The sequence below is a fragment of the Heliangelus exortis genome, chromosome 9 (assembly GCF_036169615.1).
Source record: "Heliangelus exortis chromosome 9, bHelExo1.hap1, whole genome shotgun sequence".
Classification (NCBI taxonomy): domain Eukaryota; kingdom Metazoa; phylum Chordata; class Aves; order Apodiformes; family Trochilidae; genus Heliangelus; species Heliangelus exortis.
Genome location: NC_092430.1, coordinates 8,095,428 through 8,117,446, shown reverse-complemented (window position 1 = coordinate 8,117,446; position 22,019 = coordinate 8,095,428). Strand labels below are relative to the sequence as shown.

The following is a 22,019-nucleotide window of genomic DNA, read 5'->3' as shown; positions in this document are numbered from 1 at the left end:
AAGGTTTACTTTTTTTGTATTAACATAACTTTAAAGATCTGGAATATTACAAGAAAACCCAAAACAAGAAAACACCCCCCACACATAAACACAAAGACCAGAAGGTGTGCTTAGACTGGTGTCTGGCAATAACCCCAAGAGCACAGGATAACCCTGTGACTGGGCAATGGGATGCTCAGTATTTTGCTTTCACCATGGGAAGAGAAGGCAGCCCAAACCCACCGTTCACGGATAGCAGCACAGCAGCAATCTCAGGTGGAGAGCAGCCCTGTAGGAAGCATTAACAGTAACCTAGGCCAAGCAGAGGCCAGAAGGTGGCAGGCAAAGGGGCAGAGCTGCCCGCTGCTCCCCAGGGCCTGCTCTGTTTGTAGTCCCTGCTGGGTAGGGAAAGGCAGAGAAAAACTTACACATTACTACCTAACATTTCTCTGTCAGTAAGTGACCTTTGCATATCATAAATGCAGCAGATTTCTGAGTGTTTCTTTCTAAGAAGTATGAAAGTAAACCTACTCATCTCATAGACTGACTATCAGTGGAGAGCCATTTGCTATCAGCAATGTATATGACCACTTCTGAAAACACAGCTGAAACTCTCTCACAGGCAGACCCTAAGATTGTAACTGTTTTTCAGACCACATTCAAATCAGCCTGTGCTGACAACAAACAAAATGAAAACTAAGCCAAACCACAGTCTTGGGAAAAGATGCAAGCAGCTGTGAGAAGGGAGTACACTAACTGCCCCATGGAGGCTGCCGGCTGCTTTCAGGGACCGGGTTATTGATGTGATGGGTGGGTTATTGATCTGTTCACACTTATTTCATTCTTTAATTTTTCATTAGATGTTAAATTTTGAAAGTGCATAATTCAAAGTTTCATCTTACCAGCAGTACCTTTAAGTCCTAGCACTCTATTAAGTTATTATTATTACATTATACTCATTATACCTCTAAAACACCCGCTTTAAAGCTCGGTTTAGAGTACAGTATAAAAGTACTTCTAGTACTTTAGTCAGCTGAAGTCAGTCTGCCACCTGTCAGTCCTTGGCAGTCCAACTCATCCTCTCTCTGACACTGACTTGGTGCAATGCAGTGCCTATAACCTGTTGGAAGCAGGTTAAAGTAATATCTTTTAATTTTAGGTTCTCTTGATCATTAAAATAAAATCCAGCTACTTACACATTTCCTGAATTTTGGAAAGGTGTATCTAGGTATAGTTTGGGTGCAACACTGTCTTTAAAGCACTGCATATACACCATTTGCACAAAAAAACATCCATACAAGGAGCAATCAGATTGCAAGCTTCCTGCCAAGCAGCAAATTGCACTGTCTTGACCCAGATGAGTCTGACACTAATACAATACCTGGAAGACAGTAAAATAAGAACTAAACCACACATCTCCACACATCCACCTGCCACCATACCAAAGCTCAGTCCAAATGCTTACATATGAAAATCCTTCTTTGCTTATTAAACAGTCATACTCATTTATACTCTGGCAAGATGCTGGTGAAAATGGTGCAATGTCTGTGCAGTTCTATGTGTGATAGTTTATTCACGTAAACTTTACTGAGCTGTTCCTGATTCCAGTGGTAGTGGAAACGGAATACAGAACTCCACAGAGCAGGGCAAGAGGGCTGAGAAAGTGGTGGGGCATCCTCTGCTACAGGGTAAGAAGATGAAGAAATAAATGACAGAGAAAGAGGTGCTGACACAGAGACCTTGGGAATGGTAAGGGTGCCAGAAGTGTTTCTGGGTGCTGGCACGGCTGGAAGGTGGGTTTGCTGCCTATTCAAAGGGAAGTGGTGGCTGAAGGGAAGCCCCAGAAGCTGCCTTTAATCCCCAGCATCAGTCACTTCAGCTACTCCCTGTGAACAGTATCTGGGGTAAGAACCCCAAGGCTAGGGTAGCCCAACTGTCCACTTGTGGACCATGGGGGACAAGCAGCAGGGCTGACAGATGCACAAAAAGCCCATGAACTGTGTGCACCTAGGTGGGTTGCAGTCACTGAGCAAAGTACCGTTTCAGTGCACTGGGGCACAAGTGTATCGTGAATAATCATCCACAATCCTCACAAGCTGAGAGGAAGCATTGCACTCACAGCCTTGACCTTGAAATCGTCCTGAAAGCAGGGCTGCAGAGAAACCAAGCAGCAGAACATTTGCAAGTAGCTGCATTCGAGCGGAAAGACTACCCTGAGGCAGGTCGGACGGGGATCCTCCAGCAGCACAATTCTGCCGCGCAGCCAAGCGCGGTTCCTCAGGGAGAGCAGCACACACCGGGCTGTCTGGCACAGCAGCTCACCTCGCCATGACCCCCCGGCTCAGCCGAGCTGAACAGGGAATTTGAAAACACGCTGCACCCGCACCAAAAAGAAAGCCAGCCCGTTACTCACCTGTGAGCCTTCTCTGCGCAGCTCCCATCCTGCTCTGTAATCCACATTTTCTTGATGAGAAATGGCATTCATCCTGACGGATGCTAACAAGATGTTCTTCTGTGGAAAAGCAAGGATGCTTGTGGGGATTACTTTAAGAGGGTCATTGTAAAGTCGCTGTAATGCTTTCTAGAGTCCCTGGGATATATTCATACTTGTTCATTACAAGTTCTATGAACTACTACAAAATAGTGAGGGCTGTATAACAGCATTACGCATTAAGGGTGGCTTTAAATATGTGTACAATATCTATGCAAGTGCCAGATAGCATCTTCTGCATGAAAGGCAGGATTGCTTTGTTTTCTTCTTATCCTTACAGTATGGAATCTTATTGCATTTTATGATGCAATGTTAATACGGTTAGACTTATTTTAACTACTTTGGCAATTAAATTAACCTTGACTAAATTAAAAAATACTGTACAATCACCAAATATTTCAAACACGGTGGCTCCTAATGTATCTCCATCAGGATATATTGCTATTGTTCAAGGGGCTTTAAAAAGTACATAAAAAACAGGACCAGGTAACCCAACCTGCCTTAAAATGCAAAGAAGCCACTGCTGACTGGCAGATGTCTGGCATCTCTGGAAATAAAATCTCTATTCGGCTCCAGATTCAAAGATTTTCTCAGATATTAGTCTGAAAACCTTGGCCTGAGTGTCATACTCAACATTACACCATAACTCACTAAAGCAGCTTTTGTTTCACAGCCCTTATTTAGCTATCTCAATCTGTGTGGTCAAATCCTCAAGCACTGGAATAGGGATGGTTCATAGTCATGATGCTCCCATGTAATCCCAGTCACCAACAGGGAAAGTAGCTTGACCAAGGTCAAGTGGCTAACTCAGTGGTTTATCCTTAACTGTACTTCCGTGCTAAGTAGCTGAGCTCCTGTTTGAATCAGATTAAAAAGATCAGGCCCTTGCTGAGTCACTGACACAGCCAGAACTCCAGCAGCCTGCCTCTGACAGAGGCACAGTACAGAGGGAATGGAGACCTTTGACTTTTCTACAGAAGTGGCTTCCCCTAATGTGGTCTGGCCAGCCAGGCTTGGCTATGGTTTGAGGCAAAGAGCAAACATTAACTCCAGATTAACAAAGAAACCATCAAACAAAATTTACAGGTACAATGCTACATGCATGCTGAAGAAACAGAACCAGCCACACAGGACCAAGTTTACCAACACAACTACAGCATAATCCTCTACTCCACATGTGATGTGGCACAGTTCTGATTCCTTATTTCTCCTGCATGAATTCATCAGTAAACCTCAAGCCCAGACTTTCCTTTGCAGCTCACAGGAAGAGATTCCTCCCAGACTCTCTCTCTTCCAGCTGAACAAGGGAAACGTTCAGTATGGGCCAGGAGAACGCATACCTAGCAGTGAGTTACCAAAGCACTAGTGAGACAGCACTGGAATGTCAGCAAACAGGATCTTTGGGTCTAGCCCCAGCTCTGGAGGCAGAGAGCATCCTGTCATCATAAACAAGAGGCTAAGTCACACCAGCAGGTAGATTTGTTTTTAAAGGTGATTTGGCATAGCACATAAACCTTGCTGCTTTATAAACCACAGCTCTGTTAACAGCCCTGTTTGCAACCCACTTGCTGGCAGTTTATCTGCAAAACAAGTGAATGACCACTGCTCCCTACAGGGAGGATAATTGGCTCTCAAGAGTGTATGCTAACAGCAGCCAGGGAGCATGGGGATTAGACATCACAGACTTCTGGACAGCAGCAAACAATATTATGAGTATATCTAACTTCTCCTCCTACTCTTTCTCTTCCCTTGTCATCCTGTGGGCTGCCAAATGTGTAAGAGCCACATGAAATGCATGACACTTGCAAGCCTGGTCCTTGTGGCTCTGACTCTTGTGAGCCCTGACCTTGTGGCTCCTAGGCTGACAGTCAAGACACAGACCAATCCAAAAGGAAATGATGAAGGTCCTACCCAGACCATAGGAGACTGCAGGGCTACTCTCAGTGTATTTGTTTATTCTGTGATTTTGAAGTTGGAAAAAACTCTGTAATAACAACAAAGCTTTTGAATTCTCTGCTATGTAAAGCAATTCTCTTATATCTGCGCTGCATGTGCTTGTTGATGTCAACACCCTGTAACTGAGCCACTGCCGTCTATCACACACAAATCCTCATTATGTTGCATAACAAGTTACCTTTGTTGCCTAACAGAACGGCACAGTAGAGTTTGTTGTTGCCTCCTGTAAACTTTAGTCTTGCGAATTCCATTTTGCACTGACGCATTGCTTCTGCCTGACAAGTGCTCTATTTCTGTTGTTAACCAGCGAGCTTCATGATACGCAGGCAGCCGCAGATCCTGAAAAACAAGTTTAGAGATACATAAATACACCACCATTATGTCTGCAAAACAATTGGCCACGTGGATCCTAAATTGCTGCTCTAACACTGGGCTTAGAGGCTGCAGCTACACATCCTGGGAGGCAGCATCGCTGCATATTCATCATGAGTGGTCAGCTGATGTTTTCAGTTACAAGAAAAAACAGGAGCATAAAGACAAATAAAAGTGGCAGAACAGCAAAGGAATTATAAACCAACAAAGAATTCCATGGCATTTTAATGCTATACTCTGCCTTTTAATTAATTTTTCCAACTGCGTTACATTATCTTGTTTTCAGTGTTTAATTACTGTTTTTAACTGAACAGTATTAGTTACAATTAAAGAATTGTATTAAAGAATAAAGTGTAAAAAATGTTAACAAATCCAATCCATATGATTACAAAATGTTAAACCTCACTGGACACTTCTGAGTCTCCTTTATATATGTTCAGCACATATTTCAGGGGAAGGAAAACACTTATTGCCAGGCTTCAAACAATGTTTCCTTTCTTAAAACATTTTAGTTGGCAGCTTTTTCTATTGGCACATGACCAGCATTCTGAATAAAAGGAAAAACAGTGGTAATATCTACAGGCCAGATTTTGCCACTTCTTCTAATGAGTCGTGCTATCTTATCTTCATATGTGCTGGCCATACCCTCTGCTCAAAGCACTACTGGAATCTCACTGATAGCTGCTCTTTACTTCCTCTGGACAAGATCCAAAGAGAAAGAAAACCCAGTCACTACATAAGCAAACTTCAGTAAAGTCTGAGAGTTGGCCTGTTGGGGTAACCTTAAATAAGGGTAACAAAACCGAGATGGCAGCTTATTTAAAGATGCACATATTTTGAAGTGATAAATTTTGATGTGATAGATTTTTGATTTGATAAATTTACCTGGGTTTTACTGCAAACATCTTTGGAAAGCCTTCATGGGAAATGTGTGGCCATGGTCAGAGAAGGCAGCAAGGTGCCTGGATGCTTGAGGACAGTGAGAAAATAATATCTTTGTAAGAACCTGAAATATGTGAGCACTGTACAGCTGCAGTTATGTGAAATTATACAGCTACTCTTTCAGCTGATGGAAAAAAATAATGTGCCAGGTGGTACTAGGAGGAAAGGGAGATTCCAGCACTGCCTGCTTCAGGGCGAAACATCAGCCCTCAATCTGTTGGCTACTTTATCTTCACAGAGATACTTATGATACACGGCCTGGGAAAATTCAAACAAAGATTAAAAGAACAGGGCTTTTCAAGACAAAATGAGACTTGATACAAGCATTCCCTGGTATGATTACAATTGATACAGGAGACAAGGATTTGACTCTTCCTGTCTTTATGTTTGAATACAGGGATATGCAAGAACATGGAAAGCATGGAAAACTCAGATCTGAGGGAAGGAAATATTTTTACACACAGAACTTTTAGGTAATGTCCAGAGAGTCTGGACATTAACAAGACTGGATAGCAATGCAAGTTCTGTTTACGCTTGACATGTTTTGACAATAACACATTTTTTTTTAAGTCCCTCTTGCCAACTCTGGGCTGTTTATCCTCCTTCAAAAATACAAGAACAAGATGACTTCAATACAATTTGAAAGGCAACATTTTAAATTACAAAATCCATTTCCATACAGGACATAAGTAAACTACGGAACTCATTCCCACAAGATTTAAATTGAGCTGAGATACCTCTGTATCCAAAAAGATTGGATATGTATTTATAAAGTGGCCCCATTTCACCTGGGGCAAGGTTAGTAAACATTCAGTTAAGTTTTTCTGAATGATCCTTTTAAATCCCCTTGCAGAAGGTGCCAGAAGGCCCGAGGACCTCAACAATGGGCAAGTACAGCCCATACGTGCCCAAGGGGCAGTAATTCGCGTGTGCTGCATTTTAACACTCGGTTTCTTTTCAACAAAAGGCGTAGCTTAAATTTCAGCTCCACTGAAGACGGCAGCGATGCCCTCGGGCCTTCCCCCGCAGCCTGAGGAGTGCGCACAGCGCTGACACAGCGAGAGCCCCGCACTCTGCTGTTCCCCAGAGCGGCCACTGCTGCCCCCACGGCAAGCCCAGCTTTTACTGTCCAGCAGCTCCAAGCAGAGTCAGGGTCGCTCTATATACCAGTCACTTGATAAATACACTTTAGGTTAAGTCTAAATAAATAAGTTTCTAAGGGGGAAGGGTGGGTTAACAGCAAAGCCACCGTGGCGGGAAGAGGCGGCAGAGGGACGACTGGACACAGACGAGAAGCGCGAGGCGAGAGAAACACCCCAACCAACCCCACTTTAGTCGTGACGCACGAGGAACTTATGGGGGAGCAGTGACGGACAGGACAGGCCCTCCTCCGTCCCCGGGGCCCCTCCTCCGTCCCCCGGAGCCCTTCCTCCGTCCCCGGGGCCCCTCCTCCGCCCCCCGGAGCCCCTCCCCGGGCCCTCTCGCTCCCCCCGCCCGGTGCCTGAGGCGTGGCCCCTGCTCGCCCTCGGGGAGGCCCCGTGGCGCCCCCTGGCGGTTGGGAGCAGCAGCGGTGCGCGCGCGGCGCTGGGTCTGTCGGGGCTGCGGCAGCTGCGGGCAGAGCCCCCGCGGGTCCGCCCGCACCCAGCGTCTGCTGCTGACAGGGGAAACATCGCCAAAGTCCTCTGACACACAGACACACTATTTGCTGAGCAGAGCAGAGAACAGCTTGGGTAACAGAGGATAGGGAGCTTTTCATTCCTCTGTTCAGCCAGGACACAGAAGTCTCAGAACAGTTCAGAGAAACGAAACGCTCCAAAACAGCCTAAAATGCGAGAGGGCAGTGGAGCATCATGGCAGGAGTGCTCAGCAGAATGCAGGTGGTCATCTGGAAGCAGAATGACTTTTCGCAGAAGCCTGAGGCAAACATGCACTAGCTCAGGGAGGATGCCTGCGGGGGACTCTCCTTTACTCACAGAAACACAGAGGTGTTGAAGGAATGAACGCCTGTGGAGGGAAGGCTGTGTCTGACAACAGCCCCAGCTCTGCTCCCTGGCTGACTGGCCCACTTCTTAACATTCCAATTGCAAACTAGTGCTCAGTCTCCTACCGAGAGATTAATTCCTTATGTCTGGGGTAAAAAACCAGATTTCTGTTACCATAAACCATCTACCCATCTGTCCAGGCTCCAGTATCATCCAAAGCTGTTCCCTTTGTGTCTCTGCTTTCACCTATATGTGCTGTTTCTGGCCCAGTCTCCTCTCAACCACTTTTGTACTGTCCCAGTTTGCCTCTGTAGCTCACTGGGAGGGTGAAGGTGATGGGAGTGGACTGCAGGAGGGAAGGGACACATCCTCCTGGAGCTCGGTCATGGGGCAGGGTAGCCTGAGAAGTGTCTGAATTGCAATGAAAAACCCTTGGGAGGTGTGGGCTTGGCTAAGACGTTCAGTTCAGCTTCTCTCATCAAAGGGAAAAGTCTGAGGGCCTTCTGGAAGGAGAGACAGCAGTACAGCCTTGCACCTCCTGGGAACCTCAAAGGCAGCCTTAGTAGCCTCTGCTGGAGACAGAGGACATTGCAGCAAAGCACAGGTGAGCGAAGGAGAAGCAAAGGAGAGATGAAAGTTGATGTTGCTCTTTAAAAGGACAAAGTAGAGTCCAGGTGGGAGCAGAGAAAGGAACCTAGAAAAGAAAGGCAACATTCAAACAAGCTAATAGAGAAGTCAGAGAAAGACAGACTGGAACGACACTATTTTTGCCTCTACAATTTACCTCTACTCTCTAAAACATGCTGGCCCTCCCTGCACAAATCTACCAAGATGGAGTTTCTGCACTTTATGCAGGGGGGTTCCTTCATCTCTGGGCAGAACTCAATTCTCTTCACAAGGACAGGATAGTTAAACATTAGGCCTGTCTCCCCAGGGCTGTCTTCCACATCAAAATGCAGCCAAGGCTGCTGGTTCCTCACCACTCTAGCAACACATCTGTCCCCTTCAGATCTCCAAGGCAAGTTCAGAGTGACAAGGCAGGCCTGAGACCAGGCTGCAACAGTTTGTGGGTTGGGGTCCAGACCCAGTTCAGGGCCAGACACAGGGGATCCCACAAATAAGCAGAGTTTGGAGAAGCAGCTGCAAGTTTCAACAGTTTTCAATTCTATTTCAAAACAAATACATGTTCTGTCTCCCTGCATTTGCAGCTTGGGGTTCCAAGACAGCTCAAGATTCACTGTGATGGATTTCCTCAGCGTCAGCCCCCCTGGAAAACATTCCACGTGCACTTGCAACTCTCCAGATTTTATTCTCATTCCAACTCTGCAAGTACAAATATAGCAACATTCCACTCTCCTAATGCACACTTACAAGATGTGCTGAAATGTCAGATGCTAAATGGTACAAAGAAGCACTTTACCACATTCCTGTTGATGTGCAATATAACAGAGAAGGCAGAAATTGCTTTAACATCTGTTGTTTTATTAGATCTGAATGCTCCCCTTTCATCTGGCAGCAGTAGAGCTATTAACGCTGCAACAGCTCCTCCGGACCTCGCGGCAGTGCACCGGTAAGTTACATTCCTGGAGAACAATCTCATTTCTCCAGGATTTGGAAAGTGACTCCCTCTAACCAAACCAGCGCTGCCAGAGCAGAGGGACTCTAGGAAGGTCCTCCAGCAGAGGAGGAGCGGACAAGCAGGTAATGCCCCTGCTGCCGGGAGGAAGCAGGGGTGAGGCTGGAAAGCTTCCTACCGCTGTAGCTATTGTCTCCCCGCTTCCTCTGCCGCTCAGCCAGGGGAAGCCATCCGTGACGCAGCCGGGGGGACTGACCTAAGGCAGCAGCAGTTGCAAAGCCCTCGATGACCTGATCGGAATCGGTTCTTGACAATTAGTATTGCTGAGTCATGCAAATGAAGGCGATGCAGGGTCATTGCCCGTGGTTGGTTCTGTTTCTCACGCTGCTAAAAACAGCCGGCTGGCAATATTCCTTCTGCACATTTGTATTACCAAGAAAACCCAACTCGGCCAAAAATTTTGGGATCACAAGATTTTTTTTCCTCCTTCTGGACGGGAAACAGAATATTTTGACATACTGAGGTTCTTCAAAAAGAAAAAAGATCAAGCTTTTGTTCTGATAAATTTGCATTTTCTCAGGGAGTGGAGGGTCAGAGAATTATGTTGTTAAAATTTCCCAGTTGGCTTGAATAATAAGGATATGACCTTGAAGAAGTCAGCTGTGACACGAACATTTTCTCATAACAGAAGTTGCAATCACTACCTTATCATGGGTCTTAAGCAATGTGACTGATATACTGAACACTGTTCAAATGAGAAAATGTGTGTTCAAATGTCAGCACCTTGTCCAAACCCAAAACCTAATCTAAAGGCAGCTCAGATAGGAGCTCATGCATCTTTTCACCAACTCTGGTCCTGCCCTGTTGCAAGGTAGCTAAGAAGACATTTGGAGCTTTTTGCCAGTCAGGGATGTAGCCTACTCCTCTTAGAGATTTAAGAAGAGGAATGGCTGCCAGGCTGTAGTGTTGATAGCACGGGTTGCTGGCATGCTGGCTTTTGCAAGGGGGTCAAACATTCTCCAAACCATTCCATTGCTGTTTTTTCCTTCCAGGGGCATAGGCACAAATCCACCCTGAGCATCATCAGCTACAGCAGCTGTCAACAGCCTTAAGCTGAAAAACCTGTGAGGACAAATTTATTTGCATTCAAATTAGAACTTCACTATGGGATAAGCACCAGGTTAAGCTGAGCCCCCTCAGAAGCATCCTTTAAACAAGCAGTCCTCAATTCTCCTCCCTCACTGGCAGGAAGCCTCTTGACTTTAGCATATCACTTTACTCAAATACTCTCACATTTTCCTAATGTTGAAATTCTAAGCTTCCAGAGCAGCTAAATATAGGAACAAAATAAACTGTGTGAGAAAGAAAAGCTTATTTTGTGTCTCCTCTGATTTTTTTTAGTAATATTTTTTTCCTTTTTCTAGAGTTCCTTGCTGAGCTGCAAAAAAAAAATTCTTGTTGCCAAATCTGTACTTAATCTGATGTTTCTTTCTATGTATTTTTACATATTCTTTCCTTTTTCAGTCAAGGTTCCCCTGTAAATTCAAGTTCCCCACACTGTCCTAGACAAAATATATGCTATACCAGTGGGAACAAACCTCTCTGGCACTCAAGGACTGAGTCTCAAGGGATTTTTCTTCAGCAGAAGGTCTGCAATACTATGAGCACTGACAAATACATGTACAAGATTTAGCCTTGTCACACCTGCCTTTCTGGCTGTGATCTCCATGCATATGTCACTGACAATTCCCCCCCTACAAGCAGATGTGTGACCTAAGCTGTGACTCAGAGCACCCTCATGCTGCACCAAGCAGCCCCTTCTGTTGCCTGGAGGGCAGCACCTCACCTGGCACAAGGCAGTGCTGCCAGGCTGCAGGTGCCATGGATGATTGCTCCCAACAACTGCTTATCTCAGTGGGTTTGGGATAAATCCTTCCATCTGGAGTATTAGACAAGAGATGACCTGAAATTGGAGTACAGCACAAACAATCCTGAAACATTTTTTTCTATCTGTTTGTGTTAAGTCCAGCTGACTTTTGCCATCTTCTGGAGGAAGGGAATAACATTAGGATGCTTGGTTATATTTGTGCTTTATCAAGCCCAAGGCATTAATAATTTATCACAACCCCTTTCTATAGTCATGCTGAGACAGATATTGCAGGTGCCCCCAAGGAAACTCACGCTGTGATGATATTACACCCACTGCTGTTATTAATTTGAAGCTCTAAACTGAAGCTATGCCTCATTTTCTGCATTTGCAGTAATGACCATAATGCTGTACTGCATTTAGCCCTTTGCTCTTATTTGCTATTCCACAGAGATCACTAAGTTTGTAGACTTTGGGAGGGGTTAACCATTTCATCCCAAATTCTATAATGTTTTGTCTCTGCCTCAGACTCTAGAAGCCGCTTCTTCTGCTTGATTTGTTTCATTCTGTCTCTTTCATTTCTTAAAACACGGAAATTTTTCTTACACCATCCACCCCTTTAACCGCCTCAAAAGTTCTAACTTCCACTTTTTCACTATATTTAGTGATGACAACCCTGAATACCCAGTAGCTTGAAGATGCCTAGCTCTTGACCCAGCTGGGTTTCTAGGTCATGATAAAGCCCAGAGGCAGGTCAGGGATGAGGACAAGGAAAAGGAATACACAAAATATGGAGTAGGTAGGGGATTCCAAAGAGGCAAGGGTTGGAAAGCAACAACGGAGGAGGTATTATGGACTAGAAGAGGTTGGATTCAAGTGGACACTAAAAATGACACCTCTGGAAAAGGCAGGATATGGTGTTTCTTTCTTCCTAGCAAGCCTAAGTATGTGACACAGAACTCAGTATCAATTTGCCATTGGCTTCACATGGGTAGACCATTTTTATTATCATCTTCCCAGAAATGCTCCCAAGTTACACAACCCCGTTTGGGGTTTCCTGACAAGTTTTTCAGTATTGTAGCCTGCTGAAAACAACTGTTCAGTACCAGAGTAGTGGTGCATTTCCCCTTAAAATAAAAGTCTCCTTTGCTTTCCCGTGGATAGTGAACTCACTTCCTTATGTTTTGTTTATAGACGCTTGGGAGGTTTTTCCTCTTCCATTCCCTTTTCCAAAAGCAATGAGACAATAAGATATTGTTAAGCATTAAACATCCATGTTTCTGTTTCTTGTCTATAACAGGACTATTAAAATGATGAAAAATGAAACAAGGAAATGATGAAGGTGAATGGCAATATTTAACTCCAATCTGTATCCAAACCAGCAGAAAATACATTCACAAATGGTCCAGCAATGGCTAGAAGCTTTTTTTTTTTTTTTTTCTCAGAAAAATACAGATTAATCATATAATATTTAATAAACCTGTGAACCTTTCTTAAACTAGAAAACTTTGTACCTTGGTGTATGGAAGAAAACTGAAGGAGTGTGAGACTCCCTTGCACTCTGGGAAGAACCTCTAAGGCAAGAGAAAATGTAGTTGGAATGGCTCACACAAACCCACGAATCATTGCAAACCCAGGAGTCAGCCATATGGGTACACCCACCTGTCTAGAAATCCAGCAACAAATCAGTCACTGCGCAAGATGAGGAAACCTGCCACTGTCCTCAACATGCTGTGTGTCATAGAATGACAGTCTAAGATGAACACACACACAAGGACCACAGGCAGCTTTGAATTAATCTTGTGATCAGCTAAGAAGATCCAGAAAAAATGTGCATTTGGTCTAATGAGAAGAGTAAGCCCTGTGGGTGTATGGACAGGCAGATGGCAGGGATGTTTGGCAGTGTCACCAGAAGATCCTAGAGACAAGGATCTCTAGACAAATGTGTGTCACACTGGTCTGCCCAAGTTATTAACCTTACCCACTACTCCTGTCTCTCTGAGGTAGCCTTCCCAGAGCAGAGAGATGATCACTTCCCAACCAGTTTTTCTTGCTGAGTGTTATTTCTCATATAACTTAGCACAGTTTACTGGGCATGTCTATAAATAGGCTTAGTCACAGATATGTAACTGATGGTCTCAGTAGTCCTCAAGCCAAAGGTGATGTTCAGATAAGAAAGGGCCTGTTTTTAAAGAGGTGGATAGATTCTGATCAATATTTAGAATTGCTAAATTATCAAGCAGCATTGCTGTGGTTTAGGATATCACTCAATGACTTTTAGTCAGAAATGTGAAAAGTTATGCCATTTTACTAGTAGCTGTCACACAGAGAGACAATCAAGACAAAAACACTAAAAAATACCCTAATTCAACAATAACTCATTTGACTGGATTTGCATCATCCAGTGCAAAATGAAAACACTGCCATGAATATCACATTAAGGAAACAGTGATGGCAAACAATAGTGATAGCTCAGCCAACAGCCCCTAGATCATATCAGGTTGTCATCTCACTGGGGGCTGCAGGACTGGGGAGTCAGAAGCACCAGTTCCAGATCTGAGAAGGCGGAACAGAAACACACAGAAAACTGAAACAGAAAGCCCTGGGTCACAGAGCTGCTGGATGCACAGCAGCATGGGGAAAACTGGAACAGTATGCAGTGGAGAAAGACTATAATTTCTAGGTAATTTTATTTATATAATAAAAGGTGTGTGTATATATTTATATACAAACACAAACCCATACACACATCAAAGACCCTCCCACATACTTTCAATATGTGAGTAGTAGCCTTTAGGTCTGCTCCAGGCTTTGTTTCCTAAAGTGAAAGTTGTCAGATTACACAATAAAATGTGATTATTTTTCTTGCTGCTCTCCTTCTCTTTCCTATCTCATATCCTTGCTTCATTTTCTCTCTGCCCTTTTTTTCACTTCTTCCTTTCCCTTGCCTTCTATTCCTGGCTCTCCCTAACCCCCCTTATTAGCATTTTGTCTCTACACTCCCTCTTGCTCTTTTCCTGCCATTTCTGCTCTTCTCTCTCATTCCCAGTCACTCATTTCTTTCATACTGAATTAACTCTGCCCCTGGTCTATGCATCCTGACAATCTATCTGTTTTTAATTGTTTCACTAAACTTAGCCGGACATTTCAGACAGCCGTGTACATTTAAACTGAGGACCTTTTCAAAGTCTTCATAATTCAACTTGATTTCATGTAGTTGATACAAGAGCCATATGTTTTTGTGGATCACGTATTGTTTCGCACATGTGAATACTTACAAAACAGACGTGGCTTTAGGTATCAATCGCTTTTGCTTTCAGAGCTGTCAATTTTGTGTTATGTAATAACACTGATACTTAAAAATGTGCTGAGATTTTCTCCGTACTTCTAAAAATACTCTGAATAAATAACAAATGAGGGCTCACAACACTGAGCGGGCTTTGCTTGGCCTCCTTTCACAGGTGAAAAGGAAGCCCTCGCAGGCAACTCCCTGTCAGGGCTGATAGGGTGGTAGAGTTTGAGCAGCATCAAGACCACATTCTTCCTCCATTACCATCTCCATTACCATGGATCATCACAGAAACTGCCAGTATTCCTAGGGTTTATTGATTTGTCCCAACAAACTCTCTGGAAATGAACAATTAAGCTGTTGTGTCCTCAGAGCAGACCTAGTAGCCTTTACTCAGACAAAACTTTCCTGCATCACACCCTAATGCTAAGGCTATAAAGGAGGGGACAGAAGAGGGAGAAAAGCATAACAGATCCTGGCAAAGGCATCTAAGAAGTGACATTTCCTTTCACGGAAAGAATTAAACTGAATGTTCTAATCCTGACCTAGGTGTGGGTGTCCCCAGCACATCTTTGTATCAAATGTGTGCATCTCTGGGGAGCAGTGGACAGAGACGAGCACTGATCTAAACGGAGGGGAAAAGTTCTCACACTGATTCAATTAGAGCAGTCTATGTTGTAATATAGCTTCAAGGGATAACTGAAACTTTTGGAGAGTGACTTTTTTTTTTCTTTCCCTTTTTCTTTCCTTTAGCTGCTGCCACATGGAGCTCATTTCACATTTCAACTACAATGTAAGAGATACAGAAACCCATTTCTCACATTGTGTCACATCCACAAATCTACAGGCACCTTCCTTCAATTAATCTGAGAATAGAGCCATGCACAGAGCTTTATATTTTCTGCCCTACTCCTGCCTCACCTTGGTTTCAAGGGGATGAACTTTCTTTCCAACTGCTAGCCAGAAAAGAGTAAGTGACCACCAGAAAATGATCCATCTCACTCAGTTCTCCGGGAAAAAGTACAAAAGGTAAATCACAACCATTCTGTACTACAGTGACACAAAGCACAGGATAAAGAAAAAAAGTACTGTTAACCCAATATATCAATAAAAGGAGAAACCCACACCTAATACAACAAGACTGCACTGACTTTGTTACTACTGTTCTGATTTCCACCAATGAAGCATCAGTCCTAGTGAACTCTCCATGACCAAGTTACCCTTCCATCTGAGGTAGTCATTAATCTGAAAATATCACAGAAATCTTTTGTCTGGGGGCTCTGAGGAGCTGGGCCTGCTTCATATGCTGTGGCTTGCAGCAACAGCCCAATCTTGTTAAAGAGTGAACAAGTATAACAATAGCAATACATATAAACCACAGAGAAAATTCCCATTCCTGGAATTCCCTGTGAGAGGTGAGCACCTTCCTCTCAAAAATCACCTGCTCCCCATCCCCTCACTGCACTGGGTACAGATGTGGATGCTCAGTGAGTATACAGTTCAGCTCTTGCTCTTCTCTGTATTGGGCACTCAACAGGTGAAAAAGAAAAGAAAAGAAAAGAAAAGAAAAGAAAAGAAAAGAAAAGAAAAGAAAAGAAAAGAAAAGAAAAGAAAAGAAAAGAAAAGAAAAGAAAAGAAAAGAAAAGAAAAGAAAAGAAAAGAAAAGAAAAGAAAAGAAAAGAAAAGAAAAGAAAAGAAAAGAAAAGAAAAGAAAAGAAAAGAAAAGAAAAGAAAAGAAAAGAAAAGAAAAGAAAAGAAAAGAAAAGAAAAGAAAAGAAAAGAAAAGAAAAGAAAAGAAAAAAAAAAAAACTGGAAAATGAGGCATCTGTTTGTTCACTGTGGAGAGCTCCCCTTGCTCAATACTTTGGGACATTGATGTTGATGATGAAGGGGAAAGTGGCTTCCCCTGCATCAAGGCTGGGCAGAGCAGGACTCAGGGGATGCAGCTGCACTTTATTTCCCTCTGTTTATATCACTCTGTTGGTGATGGAGACAACAATGCCACAGCTCACCCTCCAACTGGGCTGACTGCTGAGGTGCAAGAATAGGAATAATCTTTGGGATCTTCCTTGGCTAGTTCAGTCAAGGGAAATCCCTGGCAGTCACACTGCTGGTGCACAAGTCCACTTGTCCAGCCTCAGTGCAGAACCAAAACAGGGGAGGGTCACTGCCAGGCCTCAGGGAGGGAGTTTAAAGTAGGACTTCCTTCTTAGTTCAGTACAAATTATATCACAGAGCCTTGTGGATTCTCCCAATGTGCTTGATTTTCTTCAGCAAACTCTGTTTCCCCTATTACTTTTAAAATATTCAGTTATTTTCCAAATAAATAGCAATAGCTGATCATATAAAGAATATCAGAATTCACACAGGATCTAATAAACTGCGAGCACCTTAAACGCTGCTAGATTGGGAGCTACAGCATTTCATGATGTTGTTGCATAAGTGACAAACTGCTGCTCTGAGCTAGCAGCTATCCTGTGCATCATGTGCCCATGCATTAACAAACACAAGCTATGTACAGAAAGGAAAATTTCCTTAACCTACACCCTCTATTTTTTCTTCACGTTTTGCAGTCACAAATGTGCTCGTTTGCTTGAGATTAATGGACCACACAGTAAGATTTTTTGGGGGATGGGGAATATAAAATGAACAAAAACACAAAAATTTGAATATGTGTGTACAAAACCTTTTTCTGTTGTTACAAGGTCTCAGTTCCCAACAGAGGAAGTTTTATAAACACGTGCTGTATCCTGCATGGATTTACAAGAAAATTTGTCAGTGAAGACTACTTGACACTTTCTACCTTGTCTACTAAGCACTGCTCTGCGTAACTCTTTGCTAATACAGGGCTACACTTCAAAACACAAGGACTCAGAACGATTTCTTACACAAAGGGCATTTTCCTTAGGGGAGAGACAAGCTGTTACAAATAGGGAGCAACAGGGCAAAATGCTGTCGGCAGCAGAAAAGAAAAAAGAAGCAGTGAGAGAAACGAAGAGGGGAAAAAGGAGAAATGTGCAACTGCGTATTTATTTCCCAGGAGTTCCCCACATTTCAAGACCGAAGGAAGAACGTCCTGCAGGCGGGGAAACCCCTCCCGCCCACCATGATATTTTCTGGCAGTCGGACGATCATGAGAGCGCCTGGGCCGTGGCCGGCGGCAGGCAGCGAGCCACCCCCCTGCAGTGGGCAGCCTGGAGCGCTGGAGCCGGGCAGGAACCCCGCCGCACCGGCTGCCGGCGGGGCTCGCCCCCGGTCGGGTGCGGTGCGGTGCCGGCAGGGGGCAGCTGCGGGCCAGGCCACCGGAGTCACGGCGAGCGCTCGGGGTGGGAGATAAAGACACGAGGGCTGCCCACATCGGGCCAACTGCAACTACTTAGGGTGTATTGCTGCTTTAAACTCCAGAACGGGTAATGTGGAACATCAGAAAGGCACATGGGTGAACTCTACATCTCTAATGGGAAACAGTTGAGAGTTCTACCAAATCTGTCACTTTTAAAATGAAAACATTAAAAGGGGCTAAGATAAAACAAAACAACAACCAAAAAAACCCCAAAAACTTGGAATAATGAACTTTGATTCAGATACTGAAAAATTTTCCTCAAGGAATGGAAAAACTGATGGGAAAGAAGGAAAAAAAAAAAAAAAAAAAAAAAAAGGCAAACCGAAATCTTATGGTGGTTGTAGCAGCCTGAGCAGACATTCCTCTCTATAATCCCTTTGCTCCCTTACCACTCCGGGAAGGGGGAAAAAAAACCCTATGTGATGGCTCGTAGAGATTTTGGGACCTTAGGATGTTTAAACAAGTGGTTCCTATTTCTATTTCAGGGCAACCGGTGACAGTCCCAGACAACACTTGGCTGCTCTGGGATGAACTAAACAGTAGTTTATAAAAAAAGGCAAACCAAGAGGCTTCCAAACTAAGCTCACAGATTTGGGGAAAGAACAAAAAAAAAAAAAAAAAAAGAAACCAAGGCAGGAGGCTCATCTACAGGAGATGTGGCCAACGATGTGTATTTAAAAAGAACTTACAAATTCTTCTGTAAATTTGAAAAACTTCTAGTTTCTTTTTCTGAAAACACCTTGAGGGCAACACAGGAGCCAGAAAGGCACCTGTAAGGCCGGGGGACAGAGAAACCATTCTGCCCGCCCGCTCCGTGCCCTTCCTGCCACGCACCGGGGACATCTGATCGTTGCCACGGCAATCCATGAGTACGCGAATAAAGTGCCTCCGGGATCCGTCTCCCACTGGTGCTAGTGGGGATCCCAGTCGCAGTTCCCATTGAGTGCGCATCCCTCCCGGCTGGGGATGGTTTGGAAGGCAGGAGGGGCGCACCACTCGCAGCAGGGCCGAGGTGAACACCTCGTTGAAAATGACACAGCGGAGAACCCCGGCTGCAAAAACCACAGCCTCCTGAGACCTGTCACTCCCCGAAACGCTTCTTAGCCTCATCCCGGGCCCGGGGTGTGTGTGTGTGGGTTTCTATTAGCCAGGCAGCCAGCAGCGGTGGACATTTGCCGGGGCGATGCTGCTCATAAGCACTTTGCTGCCTGGGCTGTGCCAGCCCATTATCGGCGCCGCTTCTTATTCCGTGCTGGGGCTGTCAGCCATTCCCAGCCCAAGGGCTCGGCGGGCTGCAGCGAGGGCTGACTGTCAGCAGCCTTCGCACTACGATACTTATTTGTACCTGAGCTCGAAGAGCCTTGGAAATCGTGTATCGGATGCCACAGACGCAGTCGCTGATAAGCACCAAGCAATACCGGCTCTCAAAGCAAGGAGCGGAGGAAGCATCGTCAACAACACATGCCCGATAATTTTTTTTTCTGAACATCTTGTTAAAAGCAATCTGAAAAATATGACTAGGGAGTGATTCGGTTTTGTTTCTGCCCCCTTTTGATATCTTATGACACTACGCCTCGTGTTGTGCCCTGTCCTTTATTGATTGTTTGGGTTTTCACAGAACAGAACGATAAAAATTTAAAAAATCACCGCTATCGTTGGGAAAAAAACGGGGGAACGGGCTCCGTATCTTAAACAACAGGTCACAGACTTTTCTGAGTGGCGGAGCCAGCAACGTGCCTCTAACTCCCAGCTTTTCTCATGCACCTCCCGGCCCGTGAGATAGAATCTGCCTCGCCACGGATCTGCTTCCCACCGTCGTCCAGAGCCCACTTTCAGGAGCCTCACGTTTTTTCAGACACTCCCGCCCCAGCCAAGAGCCAGAGTTCTCAGCAGTTAGTGTAATGCCCTCCCGAGAGCCAGACAGCGGGCTGGTGCGCTGTGCGCCGCGCCCGCGCTGCCTTAATGTCATCGAAAATAGTCAGTGTAAACGACAGATAGGATCTTCCGTCCCGTTACTTCGTAACCGCTCCTAATTAGCTATTCCTGTGGTGTGTGTGGCGAAATCTCGTTGGAGAGAGAGTGGAAAAATAAAAAAAAAAAAAAAAAAAAAAAAGAAAAAGACTTTAAACGAAAGTAGGGGACCAATTGAACTGCCACCAAAACTGTCGTAGTTGCAAGTTGCTCCTGGTCAGGGTGGGCTGCGGGGCCGGATGGGTTCCCACGCCCTCCAGGGAAACCGAGCTCGGGACCCCGGTATTTGAGGACGGGGTGAACCCTCTCCCAAAGCAGGGCAGGGAGAGCCAGTGCTTCACTTTTAGATACCACCTGAGGAGATTTCTCACAGTATTTCTTCTCTGTGCAACTTGAGGGATAGTAAGGCTCCCCTTCTTAGCGCAATGTGTTCGTGCTCTGTGTTCCTGGACTCCCTCTCACCGGGAGACCGGGAAGGTCCCCGCTAGGTGTGGGGACGGGCTCCATCGGGGCGCAGCACAGCCACGCTGCCCACCGCCCGGCTCCGTGTGCTGGGACAGGAACAAGCACGAGGTTTTCTCGAAACCTCCGGTTCAGGCAACATGCAGCTGATTCTGAACGAATTCCCACCAGCCCACTAAATCCTGCAACTGCTTGTTTAGCTAATAAAAAACCATGTGGTTTCTAAACAAGAAGAAGGGAAAAGATGTCCATTCAAGTAAACTATAAGTGAAAACTCATTGATTACCTCCGCCTTCCTGTCTCTGATTTGATTAATCATTTGCCATCGTGCTTTCCGAGTTACTTCTGTGTTGGTTTCCCTCTGCCTGAATCCTGTAAGACTTTTCCAGAAGGGCGGCTGTGATGTTGAGACCAACATACTGTAAACAACCACAAGAAGCAGAGCTAATGTTTTCAATACAGCTCAAGGACTAAAATAAACTCATTGCATTAGGCCAGACTGAACGATTGTTTTGGTGAGCGCTTCCCAGGCCCGCTGCTGAGCACATCCCTGGGGGCTACCTGGGGCGGGCAGCGGAGCAGGGGGGAGGGCGCCGAGCCCCGCCGGAAGGACCCTCTTTTTTCCCCTCGTCCGCCTGAGCTGCTCAGGGCCGCATCCCTGCTGTGGGGCATATGTTTCACCGCCAAAGAGCGAAGCCCTGCCAAGAGGTGGACATGACCCGCAGAGTCAGGGATGGCTTCTGGGGCAGTGCGATAGGTAGATAGAGAAGGCGCAGGGGACCCGCAGAGCTAAGGGCCCCTCCTGATGTCCGGCTCCATCCCCAGGCCCCCGCAGCCAGACTGTGCCCAGTGCAGATCGGCGGAGCTCGCCGCTGCGGTGGTGGTTCTGTAGCGCGTCTCGGGTCTCTGCGGTCTGGTTATTACGGCCCTGTCCGTCGCCCACAACAGCGTCGGGCTTTTTCGCTCTCGCAGTATTTTTCTTTTTCACCGTCTTTTATTGCCTAAGACACCACACTGGATGCCGGTGCCCACCTGCACCGAGCTGGCTCCTTGAGTGTGAAGCTCGCTGCCCTCCCCTGAAAGCGGGCAGGACAGGACCCAGCAGGACAGGCAGAGCCCTGGAGGGGGGAAGGAGGGATCCCCGATCCCTGCCCTTCGTCCGTCCCATCGAGCCGCACTTCGGCAGCGCAGGGCCAGTGTCTCGGCCCGGGATGCAGCGGACGAGAAGCCGGAGGGAGCGTCCGGGAGTCGCGTCCGTCACACACACAGAGAGGAGATTTTTAAAGTAACAAATGTACTTTTTTATTATTATTTCTGAAACAAAAATATCGTTTTCGGCTTAACAATAGCCGGATCTTGCTGAATGAAGCCCTTGCATATTTTCCTGTTTTAATTGGTTGCATAATAAACAGTCCTGACCCCGCACTCTCTTTTCAATGAGTTCAGGGTGAAACACCGACCATGGGACTGGAAATGACTTTTTCACCACTTAAAACACGGACAAGAATACCAGGAATCAGGCGGTATTAAACAGCCGCAGCGGCCGGGGTGGGAGAAGGGTACAAGGTGAGAGCTGTGTGTGTGTCCTCTCCCGCAGCACGGCTCTGCCCTGCCCGCAGCCACCGGCACCGGCACCTACTCGCCCCAAGGACGACGAGAGGAGCCGGGGCTCTCCGGGCCGCCACCGCTGCCCTACCCTAGGGTCCCCCTGCACCCCGCTGTCTGGCGGCTCCCCCCGCGCTCCCGGAGGGCCGCAGGCAGAAGGCAGCGGTACCGTGCTGTGCCGTCG

The 22,019-nt window shown here is 45.8% G+C and overlaps 1 protein-coding gene and 1 long non-coding RNA gene across 3 annotated transcripts in view; both read right to left on the bottom strand.

Annotated features, from left to right (window-relative positions):
* PIK3CB (phosphatidylinositol-4,5-bisphosphate 3-kinase catalytic subunit beta) overlaps positions 1–7,152 on the bottom strand; it is a 100,350-nt gene extending 93,198 nt beyond the window's left edge. The window contains exons 1-2 of one of the 2 annotated variants that reach the window (XM_071751864.1): positions 7,071–7,152; positions 4,605–4,765 (exon numbers count right to left, since the gene is read on the bottom strand). The gene's annotated coding sequence lies outside the window, so the exon portion shown is untranslated. Of the gene's footprint in view, positions 1–4,604; positions 4,766–5,683; positions 5,750–7,070 lie in introns of those variants that run through there. The other variant, XM_071751865.1, reaches the window with a different exon arrangement.
* Positions 7,153–15,191: 8,039 nt separating this feature from the next.
* Positions 15,192–22,019, bottom strand: part of LOC139799684 (uncharacterized) — a 63,571-nt gene continuing 56,743 nt past the window's right edge. The window contains exon 2 of the long non-coding RNA XR_011727418.1: positions 15,192–15,462. This is a non-coding gene — a long non-coding RNA (uncharacterized lncRNA). The remainder of the gene's footprint in view (positions 15,463–22,019) is intronic.